This window comes from Arachis hypogaea, chromosome 8 (assembly GCF_003086295.3).
Source record: "Arachis hypogaea cultivar Tifrunner chromosome 8, arahy.Tifrunner.gnm2.J5K5, whole genome shotgun sequence".
Lineage (NCBI taxonomy): Eukaryota > Viridiplantae > Streptophyta > Magnoliopsida > Fabales > Fabaceae > Arachis > Arachis hypogaea.
The window spans coordinates 7,535,554-7,549,499 of record NC_092043.1 but is presented as its reverse complement, the minus strand read 5'-3'; the positions used below and the strand labels follow the sequence as shown (position 1 = coordinate 7,549,499).

The 13,946-nt window shown below is 26.0% G+C and overlaps 1 long non-coding RNA gene across 1 annotated transcript; it reads right to left on the bottom strand.

Annotated features, from left to right (window-relative positions):
• Window positions 1-5,127: 5,127 nt before the first annotated feature.
• Window positions 5,128-9,959, bottom strand: LOC140174571 (uncharacterized). Its single transcript, XR_011864305.1, has 2 exons — window positions 9,507-9,959; window positions 5,128-5,640 (listed from the first exon to the last, which is right to left on the bottom strand). It is a non-coding gene; the product is annotated as an uncharacterized lncRNA (long non-coding RNA).
• Window positions 9,960-13,946: the final 3,987 nt, after the last annotated feature.

The following is a 13,946-nucleotide window of genomic DNA, read 5'->3' as shown; positions in this document are numbered from 1 at the left end:
ACATTTGCTCGTTTACTCTATTTCAATTTTTCTCATTCTTTTTATTGTTTTTAATTTTTTAACAATTCCACTTACGTATTTAAAATATATTAATTTTCAACATAATAACCTATTAAATTATAATAAAAATATCCTAACAAATTTAATATCAATTTCAGATCAAAAGAGATGTCATCACTCCTTAGGACAGTTTTTGTCATATTTAATAGATCATTAGTACATCTGTTTAAATTTACAAATTTAAATGGAACAAATTAGTCTGCTTGACAGCCCATCATCTGGTCCAAATCTTTTTGAAACTTTCTTCAATTTTATATACAAGAAAAAATAGGTGATATTATTTTTATTGAATAAGGTTACATGTACACTACAATGAGTTACTAAAATAAGTGGATTTGTTATTTAAATAAATAAAATAAATTTAATAATTATTAAAATAAATAATTTAAAAAATATTTACTAAAATAAATACTCCTCTCTTATTCCGTTTACATTTGTAAACAATATAATTTTGTATGTATCTCGTTTACCGTATAAACTAGATAAGAGAGGGGTATGCAATTCGTATTTATCTTGTTTATACTGTAAACGAGATATACAGTGTAAACCAGATATATGTATTTTTTAAAAAAATTGAAAATAATAAAAAATATTAATGATATCAATAATGTTAACAGCCCGGTTTTCACTTGGTTTTTATCCGGTATAATCGTGGTTCAAAAGTGTGTAAGTTTCATCAGATCTAGAACCGAGTTCGGGTCTAACAAATAGTCCCGGTATATATTTTGGGCCGGGTCACATCAAACCCGATTTCACCCAACTTATAAACACCTCTAGTTGCTACCAACCTCGCGGATTTGGCTTCTGCTTTGGCTTTGGCATCGACTTCTGCTTCCGGGTCTGCGTCTGCTTTTGCTTCTGTTTTTGCTTCTGCTTCTGATTTTGATTTGTTATTTTTTTATTTTATTGTTGTTGTGTATTGATTTTGTTGTTGAATTTGATGTTGTTGTTTCTGAATTTGAACAATGTGTTATTGTTAGTGTTTTTTAATTTGATTATTAGTATTTGGTAGGAGTAAGGGAAGTAGTGGTGGTGGTAAAGATGATGGTGGTAGAAGGTATTTTTATCCATAAAAAGTCAAAAAGACGATTTTAATACCAAATAAAACGTTGGGGACGATTTTAAATCTAAAATAACATTGAGGACGAATTTGATTCTAACCCTAAATCTTAGAGACCAAAACCGTATTTAAAATTTAAAAATAACAATTCAAGCAAATAATAATTTATAATTTATAAATAAAATTTTAAAAAATTCTAGCGAACAACTTAGACAAATAATAATTTATAATTTTTAAATTTTTTTATGACAACACCTAAATAAATAATTAGTTCAACAATATTAAAAATTAAATATTAACAATCTAAAAAAACGTATTTAAAAATAATAACCTAAATAAATAATAAATTATAATTTATAAATAAAATTTTAAAAGCTTTTAATAATAACACTTAAACAAATAAACTCTCAAAATTAATATATAAACGTCGCGTTAACAAAAAATCTCCCTATTTATATTACTATTACTATAAAGATTGTGTTATTGTGTATACCTTTTTTTCTACTTTAATTATTTAATACTTTTCCTATTTAGACAGTGAGTTGCTTTTTTCTAACAAAAAAGTTCAGCTTTCTATTCTTTAATAAAAAAAAAACTTATTTTTTAAAGTTATATATACTTATGTGTTGCTTTATGTAATTTTTACATTCATTTAAATAATGGATTTTAATGACCATTGACCGAATACAAATTGAGTTTCATTTACTGCTTAGTTGTATTGTTTATAAAAATCATCCGATTGGCCTATTTTATAAACTTTCACCATTTTGCACCCATATTGAAAATTTTTTTTCCCACTTTGTATTCATATATACTTTTTTTTACACTGCTAAAAGATTGTTTATATTCATACGCCTTTAATTTTTTAAATTTTAAAATTATAAATATGAGAGAATTGAATTGTTGACTTAGTTTATATTTATTTTATAAAAAAAACAATTAGCCTACTGATTTTATTTTGTTTTCCTAGAGGAAACAGCTTCAGTAAAGTGGATTCCATATATTTTTCTTTAGATACTGAACTATTCAATTATTCACCAAAAGATAAAAGGAACATCCATTGTATTATCTTTGTCTTTAAAGAGGACTAAACTCCTAAAAAGTAACGTCCCTTATATTCTATTTATTGTCACCTTAGTGTGTTCTCAAATGGAGCCACTATACTTTTATTTTATTTTCTTTTAATTTGACTTGTAAGTATAAAGCAACTAGTTTGTGAAGAGTCCATATCATCTATCATTTTTCACTTGATGAGTGTATATGTATGATGAAGATCGTGTACTTATATGAATCACAATTTATTCTACTTGAAATAGATCAACATATGTATGACGTACCATATGTCTAACACTTGGATTATTATAATATGTGACGATTTAGCAAATCCTCAACCATATATTAAAGAAATAATACAGCCTAACTAATTTGTTTTTTATTTTTCTGGGTCGCTTCGTAACAACTGGTAAAAACATAATCTTATTGCTTCCCAGTTCTTTTTTTTAATACACAAAGATAAAATGCTGGTTTACATATATACTAGAGCGACCAAAATACTGGTTTGCTTTATTGTTAATAAAAAATATTACCTGCATGGCTGCATATCATCAAAATATAAATACTAAACTAATTATTATATATTTATGTACAAATAAAAATATATATTATATAATTTATTTTTAATATATTTTTTATATTTTTATATATATTTTATAAGAATAGTTTATTTAATGATTAATTTTTTTATATATATAACTTGATTGATTATTCAATACAATATTGTTATGAATAATCCAAACCGACATGTGATAATCGTTTGGTTGGATTACCTCACAAAAATAATAGGAAATATAGTATAAACTATATATTAACTATCGGAGGCACTAAAACGACTTTTTTTTATATTTTTTAATAATTAAAATTTAATGTATATAATTGATTAAATCGTGTTATTTTTATTAAAATTAGACCAGATAAATTAATTTGACTAAAAAATAATAAATTAAATCTTGAACTGGTCTAAATTAATATTATTTTTTATAAAAAATAATTACAATATCTTTATTATAAAAAATGACTAAAATACTTCTATTATATATATATGAAAACTCTAAATCCTAATACTATGATGGCAAAGAAGTAAAGGACTAGAATTTAAAATTCTCAAAATTAATATATATAATAAAAGTATTTTGTCATTTTCTATAATAAGGGTATTGTAGTCATTTTTTATAAAAAAAATATTAATTTAGACCAATTCAATATTTGATTCACTATTTTTTTCGGTCAAATAAGGGGCAGAGCTACATAATGAGGGGTAATGCCCTAATTTTAATTTTTTACATATAAATTATATTTAAATTTCAGTTTAACCCCCTTAAAATTTTATTTTAGTCTTATTTTATTGTGTAAATATTTTTTTCTCTCCTCTAATATTTCATTTAACTTTTTCCTGGGTCAAATTAATTTGTTTGATCTAATTTTGAGAAAAATAACATGATTTAGTCGATTATATATATTAAATTTTAATTACCAAAAAACATCTTTAAAAAAAGACGTTTTAAACGTCTTTAGCCTTGTTTGGGTAAGCTTCTAAAAAAAGATCTTCTTTCGAGTTATCTTTTTTTAAAAGATCTTACGGAAAAGTAAAAATAATTTTATGTTTGGATATCTCATGCAAAAAGATCTTTTTATCTATCAATTATGTTTGGGTATAACAATATAAAAGTATTTTTTGTTTATTTATTGAGTAAATGCCCAAAATGGTCCCTAAATTTCAAATCGCTACTCAATTTAGTCCCCAATTTTTAAAAATGACCAACTAAATCCCTGAAATTTTCAAAAGTGCATCTCCGTTAGTCAACTGTGTAAACGTTGATGATGTGGAGTGTGAAGTGCCATGCGGACATTCCAACTATATGTTGATGTGTACTAAACTTGAATTTGATTCAAATTGGTATCTAAAATTGCTTAATAATATCCAAATTAGTCTATTTTCAATTATAAATCTCTAATTCCCAAAATATTGTCTTATCTTCTCCGACCTCTCTGCTGTCTTCTTCACTTCTTCGACCTCTATGCTATCTTCCAATTCATCTTATTTTCATGTTTGCGTGAGTAATGATGGGTGGTGGGGAGAGAAGCTAAAGTAGCCAAGTAGGAACATGCTAAACTCAGAGATTATGCAGAGAAGTTGTTGAGATCTAATCCGGGTTCAATTATCAAGTTAGGTGTTAGTCCAATGCCTAACAGAAATGGTGTATTTAAAAGATTTTATGAATATTTAGATGGGTACAAAAAAAATTTTGTGGATGATTGTAGACCCTTGGTAAGACTAGATGGTGCTTTTTTGAAGACCTATTATGGAGGTTGGCTATTGTGCGTCATGGGTCAGGACGCAAATAACCATGTATATCCAATTGCATGGGCTACTGTTTATATTGAGAACAAAGACACCTGAAAGTGGTTCTTGGAGCTCTTGCATGAAGATATTGGAGATTAGATAGAGCATGGTTAGAGCTTCATTTCTGACATGTAGAAGGTAACCTATAGGCTATAAGGTTCAATTAAAAGCATGATATATGATTTTAAGGATCATTTTGAATTAATGAACACAATTTGAAGGACTATTTTGCATTAATACCAAAAAATTAAAAGACAATTCCGAATTAAGTTATCTGTGTTATCGGTGATTGTAACATATATTGAATGACTATTTTGTTATCTTGTAGGGTCTGGTCCTAACATTGCGTGAGGTTATGTCAGGAGCGTATCACCACTTCTGTGCGTGTCTCTTGTGGCAAAACTTCTAAAAACAATGAAAAAACTCACTTAAAGAGCTTGCTTTAGAAGTGTGTTAGAGCAATGACTGTCCAAAAATTCAATGGGCATATGCAATCAATAAAGAATGTGAATGACTATCTAAAAATTCAACGAGAATCAAGAGTTGAACTCATGAAAAATTAGTATTTTATTTTTTTGCATCTTCGTCAAGACATTACATACCACTTAAAAAATTTAAAATTCCATAATACATTCATAATTTATTTACAATAAAATCCAACAAGCTAAACATAAACACACACCAAAGGTAACTACAAAAGCCAGCAACACCATTATCATCGTCTTTAAAGTTTTAACATCACTCTTTAAGCTTATTATCCTCCAATTAAACTAATGCAAAACTTCTTGTGAAATAGGTATTGTATAAACTAGTTTTTCACATCCATTAGTCCAACGGAAGAAATTACAATGAATTCCATACTGCAAAGTAAAAAACGTAGGTGAATTCAAACTCAAAGTGAAACCATCTTAATTTTATTCAAAGCCATAACCTTACCTCATAATTTCGATAACCATAAAATAGTCTACCAGAATTCTCTAATGTCATTGAGTACTTCATCATCATCTGAAGCCTACAGTTGCAAAAAATAATGTTCTTACCTCCCCTATTGTGCATTCCTTTGTTGCTATAAGGTCTCACTGTAGAGTTGTTCCTACTTGAGTTACTTTGTCTTCTCTCCCTACCACCCATCATCACTCACACAAACGAAAAAATAAGATGAACTGGAAGATAGCAGAGAGATCGAAGAGAAAAAGACAACAGAGAGGTCGAAGAAGAGAAGACAATAATTTAGAAATTAGGGCTTTATAATTGAAAATGGACTAATTTGGGTATTATTAAGCAATTTCAGATACCAATTTAAATCAAATTCAAATTTTGTACACATAAGCATATAGCTGGAATGCCCACATGGCACTTCACGCTCCACATCATCAATGTTTAGACAGTGGACTAACGGAAATGCACTTCTGAAAATTTTAGGGATTTAGTTGGTCATTTTTAAAAGTTGGGGACTAAATTGAGTAGCGATTTAAAATTTAGGGACTATTTTGGACATTTACTCTTTATTTATTACATGAAAACATCATTTTTTTATAAAAAAAAATAATCTTTTAAAAGAAGATATAAATTGTCACTTCTTAAAAAAATATTTTTTATTTTTCTAGTATTTTTATTTTTACTATTAAAAATTTATTAAATACACTAAAAAATAAAAAAAAATATTTTTTATTAAAAAAATATTTTTTTATCAAAATAATAACACTTAAACAAATATCTAAGTGATTTTCATTAATTATCAGGTAAATTCTAAGTATAAGATAAAAACATGGGTCGTTATACCGTAAAGATGTAAATCCATAAAGATTTACAGATATTCTTATTCAGATAACAGTAACGTGACAAATATATACATGTCTATCTTTAGAGGAGCATGTCACGCTAGGAACCACTAGTCCTTTCAGCTTGGCTAGTCGATCAGTGTTACGTTAATATAGCATGGAGATGTGGCCGCTGTTTGGATGGATTTATTGTAGATATTTTTAATTTTATGAACATGGGGTATTTTTTATTATGTGCCTCTAAGCGTACATATCCACCCTAAAGTTTACCTTTTACAGCAACATGTATTTAATTCTTTTTTTAAATGTCCAAAAAAAACTCTTCTTTTCATTTCAATAGATTTACAACATTTCAAAATACTAAAAATAAAAAATTTATTAAAAAATATTTGTAAAAGGAAGTTACATTTCTTTAATTTATAATGCTTTAATATTTTTAAATTAGGTTTAAGCCTTATTTAGATTATATTAATTGTTGATATTTAAATTTTATGAAACTTTTAAAATAAAATTTTTATTTTAAAAGCCATTTGAAAATAATGAGAGCCTTATCATTAGAATTAGAGACGAATCTATATATATAGTAGAAAGAGTAACTTACTCCACTACAATTTGAAAATTTTTTTAGTAGTATATAATAATAATATTTATTTGTCTTTATTAAATTATTGAATTTGACCCCACAATAATTTTTTACTCAATTTTTGATACTTAATAGTCAGTTTAAGAATCATATTAGATGTTTATTAAAATGATCAATTCTCAATTTAAATAAGATTAGTATTCTTTCTTAAAAATGAACTCGATCAAAAGATATTATTTATCTTTTTTTTAAATTAGTTTTAATTTTTTCTGTAACAACTATATTAATTGAAAAAATATTTTTAACTATGAATATCATTGAGAGTTGGCTTTTGATTATATAAGAAGTGAATTTTTAAATAATTTTTTAGTGATATTATATATATAAAGAGACATTTCAATTGTATTACTTAAAAAAAAAGATTACTCAATTTTTTTAAAAAATATGAAACCTAAAAAATAGAATTATAAATTATATATTATTATTTAAATCATTATTTTAGTATTTTAATTTGTAAATTATATAATTGAAGACTAATCATATTTTATAATAATAAAATATAATTATAACAATAATTATGCTATATGTATATAAAAAGGAACTATCCATATAGAATATATATTGAAATATAAAATATATATTGAACATGAATTAAACAATAAATATAATTATACACAAATACATAATGGTTAATGAATAATTTTATAGCTGATTTTTATACAATATAATATTTTTATTGTAAAAAATTTATCTTGTGTCCTAAAGATACATATTAAGATTACAAATTGAGGGCAAGGTGTACTAGAATAAAAGTTTGCAAGGTGTACTAGAATAAAGGGTATTTTAAGTCATTCTAAGCCGTTTTCTGTGGAAAACAATTTAAGAAAATAGCTTAAAAAAATATTAGAAGTACTGTAAAAGTTTGTAATGTTCTAATAATTTAGGTAAATACTGATCATAACTATATTTTTTTTTTAATTTCTAAATTATCATTGACTATGTAGAGTTTTTTTTAATATCCTAAGTCATTAGGACATTACAAATTTTTATAATACTCTGAACATCTTTTAAGCCATTTTTTAAATTATTTTGTATAGAATAAAATATTTTTTTGTGATATAATTTAAATAAATTTATTAAAAAATTTTATAAAAAAATTCATGAGCTATTAAAAATGCGCAAAAGAGTATTGTATGAAATTCGAATTGATAGCTCATTAATATTTTAAAGAAGTCTCGTAATTAAATATTTTGTTAGCTTTTTTTTTAAAGCATGAAATAAAATATATATTTTTTATTTTTAAATTATTAATTTTTTTAATAAAAAAATGGGCAGAATTAAGAGTAATTTGAATCTGACCAATTCGAATTACTATGTGCTTGTGCAGCGTGTGTGAGTATAATTCGAATCACCCTGATTCGAATTACTGTGGGTGTAATTCGAATCAGGTTGATTTGAATTAATGGTGTGTGCGTTTGTGTATAATTTGAATCAACATGATTCAAATTATGTGTGAATAGAGTTCGAATGAACCTGATTCGAACTACATATAAACGTGGTTTGGTTGATTCATGAAATAGATTTTGGTTTGATGGATTTCTGTAAATAAATTAATTCACCCCTTGGCTTAATTGAGTGTTTTGCCTAATTATTATATATATTAACAATGGTAAGTTTTTTTTATTTAATGTTAAATAATATATATTGATATTGAAAAAATTAATAATAAAATATAAAAATAATTGTTAACAAAAATTTTGATAAAATTATAATTTAATAATTAAAAAATTATTGAAGACTATTTTAGAAAAAATAATTTAATTATTAATTTATTTTAAAAATTTTGGTAAAAATACAATTTAATTAATAAAAAATAATTTATTAAAGGATATTTTGGTAAGTAAAATTTAATGATAAAAAAATAAAATTTTTGCTAAAGAGTATTTTTGTAAAAAATCATTTATTTTTTCTTAAAAAATAAATAAATTTAATATTAGTTAACACAAAAAATATAAAATGGATTAAAGAGGTAGTTTTTTAAAAGTTATAAGAGAAGAAAATGTACATTTTACAAATAAAAGAAATGAGAGTATCATTTTAATATCTCTTAGAAGAAGAGAGTGGAATTTTCTCTTATTTATTTTTCAAATATTTTTTTTAATAATTTTTATATATGTGGTTATTTTTATTAATTATTAGTGATAATGATTTTTAATAAGATAAATAAAACTTCGAAAAATTTTTATTGAAATTTTATTTTCTAGATTTCATATTTTAGATCAAAATAAAAAAAAATTATTTTAGTTACTTATATAATTCTCTCATTGAATTAACATAATATTGGTAAAAAAAGGGTTTTTTTTTTATTATGCTGAACCGTTATCAATTTTAAAATACTGAATATTCATATTGGCAAAACACTTATGTAATTCACTTCAAAGTTTATAATCAAAATAACACTAAAGAAATCTACAAAACATACATATAAGTCAAATTATTTTACCTAAAAAGATGGTACAACATCTGTGCTAAACAATTCTTTTGTTGTTCAAAATATTTAAAGAAAATTATTGTTACAAGGAGAGTTGAGTTTCGGGTTTACAGTGTCCCTAATTTTTTTACCTCTTGTTACGGAAAATATCCAACCCAAAAGCACAAAGTCGCTCGTTTCTCGCACAAGCCATCTCTAATTTCCAACAGCGTCAGACACTATCTCGCCAGCCGCCTCCAACTTCTTTTATACGTATCTCTATCCGAACGACTACAATGGAATCTCTTTATATCTGTACAATCTAACATCTGTTTTTTGCTTTAATTTGTGTCCCTCTAGTTTCATTTTGGGATAAAGAATATAGAATATAAGATACTCTTTTAATCAATCAAATATTTTGATGAATATTTCCCACCACCATGTGCTTGTGTCAAGGAACTGACAATAAAAGAGCTAAATATGACTTAGCTTTTGAAAAAGAAAAAGGCTTCTATGAAAAAATATGAATTGATGATGCATCCCTCTTGAAAAACCTCTATCATTGCACTATATATAGAAGGAGTTAAGATTCCTTTAATCAAAAAACCAACACCAACATATAAGTATATAACAGAATCAACTTTTACCAACTTATTTATCAGCAGTGTATAAATAGTTTTAAGTAACTACCCTTAATTGAGTTAAATAAAAGGAGAAATTATTTAAAAAAATAAAATAAATATGATATAATTGCAATTCGTTATATATGTGTGTATTTTTTAACATTGTATTATTTTTAATAAAATTCTCAAGTCATTATATATACAATATAGAGCGGTTTTCTTTCAAATCATATTTATGAAAGAAAAAATTTTAAATACTAACATGTTTTAAAAAAGTTATATTATGTACCGAAAAAAAAACTTAATTTAATTTAGTCAGCTCCGTACTATTTTATGGCCAATTAAATTAATAACAAACAGAGAAAATAGAATTATGTAAAACTTATTTATTTATTTATTTATTTTTGCAAATTTTACCGGTAGAAATATTTTTAAAAAGCATAACAAGTTACAGTTTTATTAGAGTTTTTTGAAGAGGTTTGATCTTATTAAGAATTGAGTTATTTGTTTAGTTTGTATTAATTGATAAGATGAACATTAAAAAAATTGGGTAGACTAAAATTTATTTATTTATTTATTTTTTCACTCATCTTTAGCCCTTTTAGTATATTATTTTCTCTCCAACAAAAAAATTGTGTACTCCAAAAAGTGAAAAAAAAGAAAAATAAGTCACATATACTAATCCAAGGCACATCACGTAAATGAAAATAAATACAGATTCAAAATCTATCGCATTATAACAAACAAATCTAAAAATTAAATAGAATTTTAACCTTAAAAATAAAGAATTCTCATAAACAAGAACAGATCCTAATAACAGAAAAATTCAATAAAATCAGTTAACGAGAGAAGAGGCATGAGATCCAAGAAGAGAAAAAGGAAAAAAACATAAATTCAAACAAGGTATCCAAAATATAGTAAAATCGTCATATAAATGAAAATAAAGACAAATTTAAAATTTATCACAACCTTAACTTTAAAAATAAAAATTCTTCAATAACAGATGTCAAAATTTAAAAATCCTCAAGAACGAAGATAGATCCTCAAATTGATTGAAAGAAAGAGACGCATACTACTCAGAATCAGAAAAGGGACTGAGATTATGTTTAGTTTAGTGTTGAAAAGAAGGAGTAAATACCCATAGTCGTCCCTGAAATTCACGCAAATATCCATAGTAATTTTTAAAATTCCGATTTTTTCATTGTAGTCCTCCAGATAGAGCTCTGAGCACTCAATCTGGTCCCTGGTCATATTTCAGGTGATGAGTCATCACTAGAGCGCTGACGGGCCTCGAATTGCCACGTGGGAGGGGTCCAAAATATCGTCGTTTTGGTTTGGCACCCTTCATAGCCAAAAACGACGCCGTTAGATGTTTTCACAAACGCTTCACTTCACTCGTCTCTTTCTCTTCCACCCTCTGACTTCTTTTTCATTTCCCCGTCAATGGCATAGCCGTAGGGTTGTATTCGCTGGCTAGAAAAATTTGAGAGAAGAAGTAATTCGACCAGAAGTTGTTATCGTTCTTTCTCTCTTTCACGAGAAGAACATGATTCTGACTTTGTGATCGGACTCAAAGTAACCTTCCTTTTTTTACTTTGCATTTTTAATACAGTGTTAATTGATGATATGCAAGTTGTTAGTGTAGTTGAGATTCTGTTATGTGTTCACCAAATCTGAATCTCATCTTTTGTGGGGTTTCATAATCACAAGTGTTTTACTTCATAAACCGATTTTAGAAATGTTGTTCCCATTGTAGCACGTTTCATTTTTTCTTTTTTTTTCTTTCAGCTATTTGTGCTTTATTTTGTAAAATTAACCATATGCTTCTTCCAGAAGAACTTGAAATTCCTAATTTAATAAAAAAAATGTGCTTTTGTGATTGGAGATTTCAATATCATATGCATATGAAGAATAAAAAATGTATTATATTTTTGTGGCACTTTTGTGAATAGAAAATTAGAAATCATAGTTAGCTTAGATAAGATTGTTAATCATATATTTCTTCAAATATTGTTTTGCTGAGTTCATATTTTAGAATCTTCAATTCTTCATAGTGTTGGTGATTTAATCAAGAAAGTAGCTTAGAAATTTCAGAGAGACTGAAGATGAGAAAGGTTCTATTTTTTGACATCTCTTGTAGAATATAGTGCTAGAACTCATGCTGAGAAGACATTGGTATCCAAAGACAAGAAACTGAAAATGAAAAGAGATGAAGTAGTTAAAATTAAGATCATCCTTCCACCTGGCTATGGGAAAAAAATCTATGAAATTGATCCACTTTTGCTCACTCACCGCGACCATCTTGATTTCTAGTAACATTACTTTTAAGCTTCATTTTCTTTAAGTATTTATGGAACAATTATCTGAGTTGCTAGATCATGTAAATTTTTCAAATTATAGTTTCGGACGATACTTGAGATTGCGAGAGGATATCGACGAGCATGAAAGTGGCCTAAATCCATTTTCTCGCGACCATGAAAATTTTGACTTTAAGCAGAGGTATCAAACTTTTTGCTTAAAAAGCTGCTATGAACTTATCTACTTTTATTAATACAAACTTATTTATCAATATTACTACTATGTTTTGCAGTGTCACAGGAATTACTTATAGAGAATGGGCACCAGGAGCTAAGGTATATATGCTTTCATATTATATTCTTAACTCTTATTATTAAAATTGGTTTCTTTTTTTATGCTCAAATTCAATTTAAGGGGTTGTATTATTAAAAAATCTGTTTTGGATGTTCATCTAAAATTCAACAAATATCTTGTTTTCGATGTAGAAATATAGTTTTACATGTGTCTTAAAAATGATTAGATATTTTTTCAGTCATCAGCATTAATTGGAGACTTCAACAATTGGAATCAAATGCCGCTGTAATGATTCCGGTATTGTGCTAGTTGGAGCATGTAATCATCTTCGGTTAATATATCCAAACAGAATAAATTTGGTGTGTGGGAGATTTCTTGCCAAACAATCCAGATGATTCGCCACCAATTCCTCATGGATCTTGAGTCAAGGTATGCTTATGTAGATGGTTCACCACCAATTTCTCATGACATCGAAGCACCAATATATATCGTGAAAAAAATGAACAGAAAGAAGTGTATGAAAGAAGAAGGAAAAGAGATGAACATGACGAAGAGATGAAGTGTCTGAGAATTTGGGGATTTAGGGTTACAGGAGGGACCAATCTGGGTGCAATTTAAAAATTAGCCAGCTCAGCTAGTCGTTGGGACCCCTCCAGCGTGGTAAACCGAGTCCACGTCAGCACTCCGATGATGAGTCATCACCTGAAATATACCCAGGAACCAGTTTGAGTGTTCGGAGCTCTATCTAGAGAACTACAATGGAGAAATCGGGATCTTAGGAATTACTATAATATTTGCGTGAATCTCAGGGACGACTATGAGTATTTACTCGAAAAGAAGAAAAGTACGTTTAAGTGTATTGACCGTTTTTTTTGTCATATTTAGATTTTTTTTACTCTAAACGCGAAAATAATTTTACGTTCTCAATGTCTATTTACAAAAAACTAGAAATTGTAGCTTTTGCATTTAAGAAATCACTTTAGGGATGAATTTATTTTTTGTTGACAATTCTATCTTTTATTTTCTTTCTTATATTCTTTTAGTACTCAAATATTTTAAATATATAATTATATATTTTTATAAAATTTTTATTTTTTGTTTTATATAATTTTTTTATTTTTTTGACTTGTTAAAATTTGTAAGTGTAATTCTTGTATATTAGTTTATTATTGTAATTTTGTTATAATATAAATTTTTGATTTTATTAAAAAGAATAAAATAAATAAAAAACTAATTATAATTAATAATAAAATCATAAATAATTAAAATTTATAATTTAAAATAATATTAAATAAAAGAGTGCTGAAAGTACTAAAAAAATTATGAATAATATAATTTAATAAAGTATATTTTGATATATTATTCATCTATTATTTT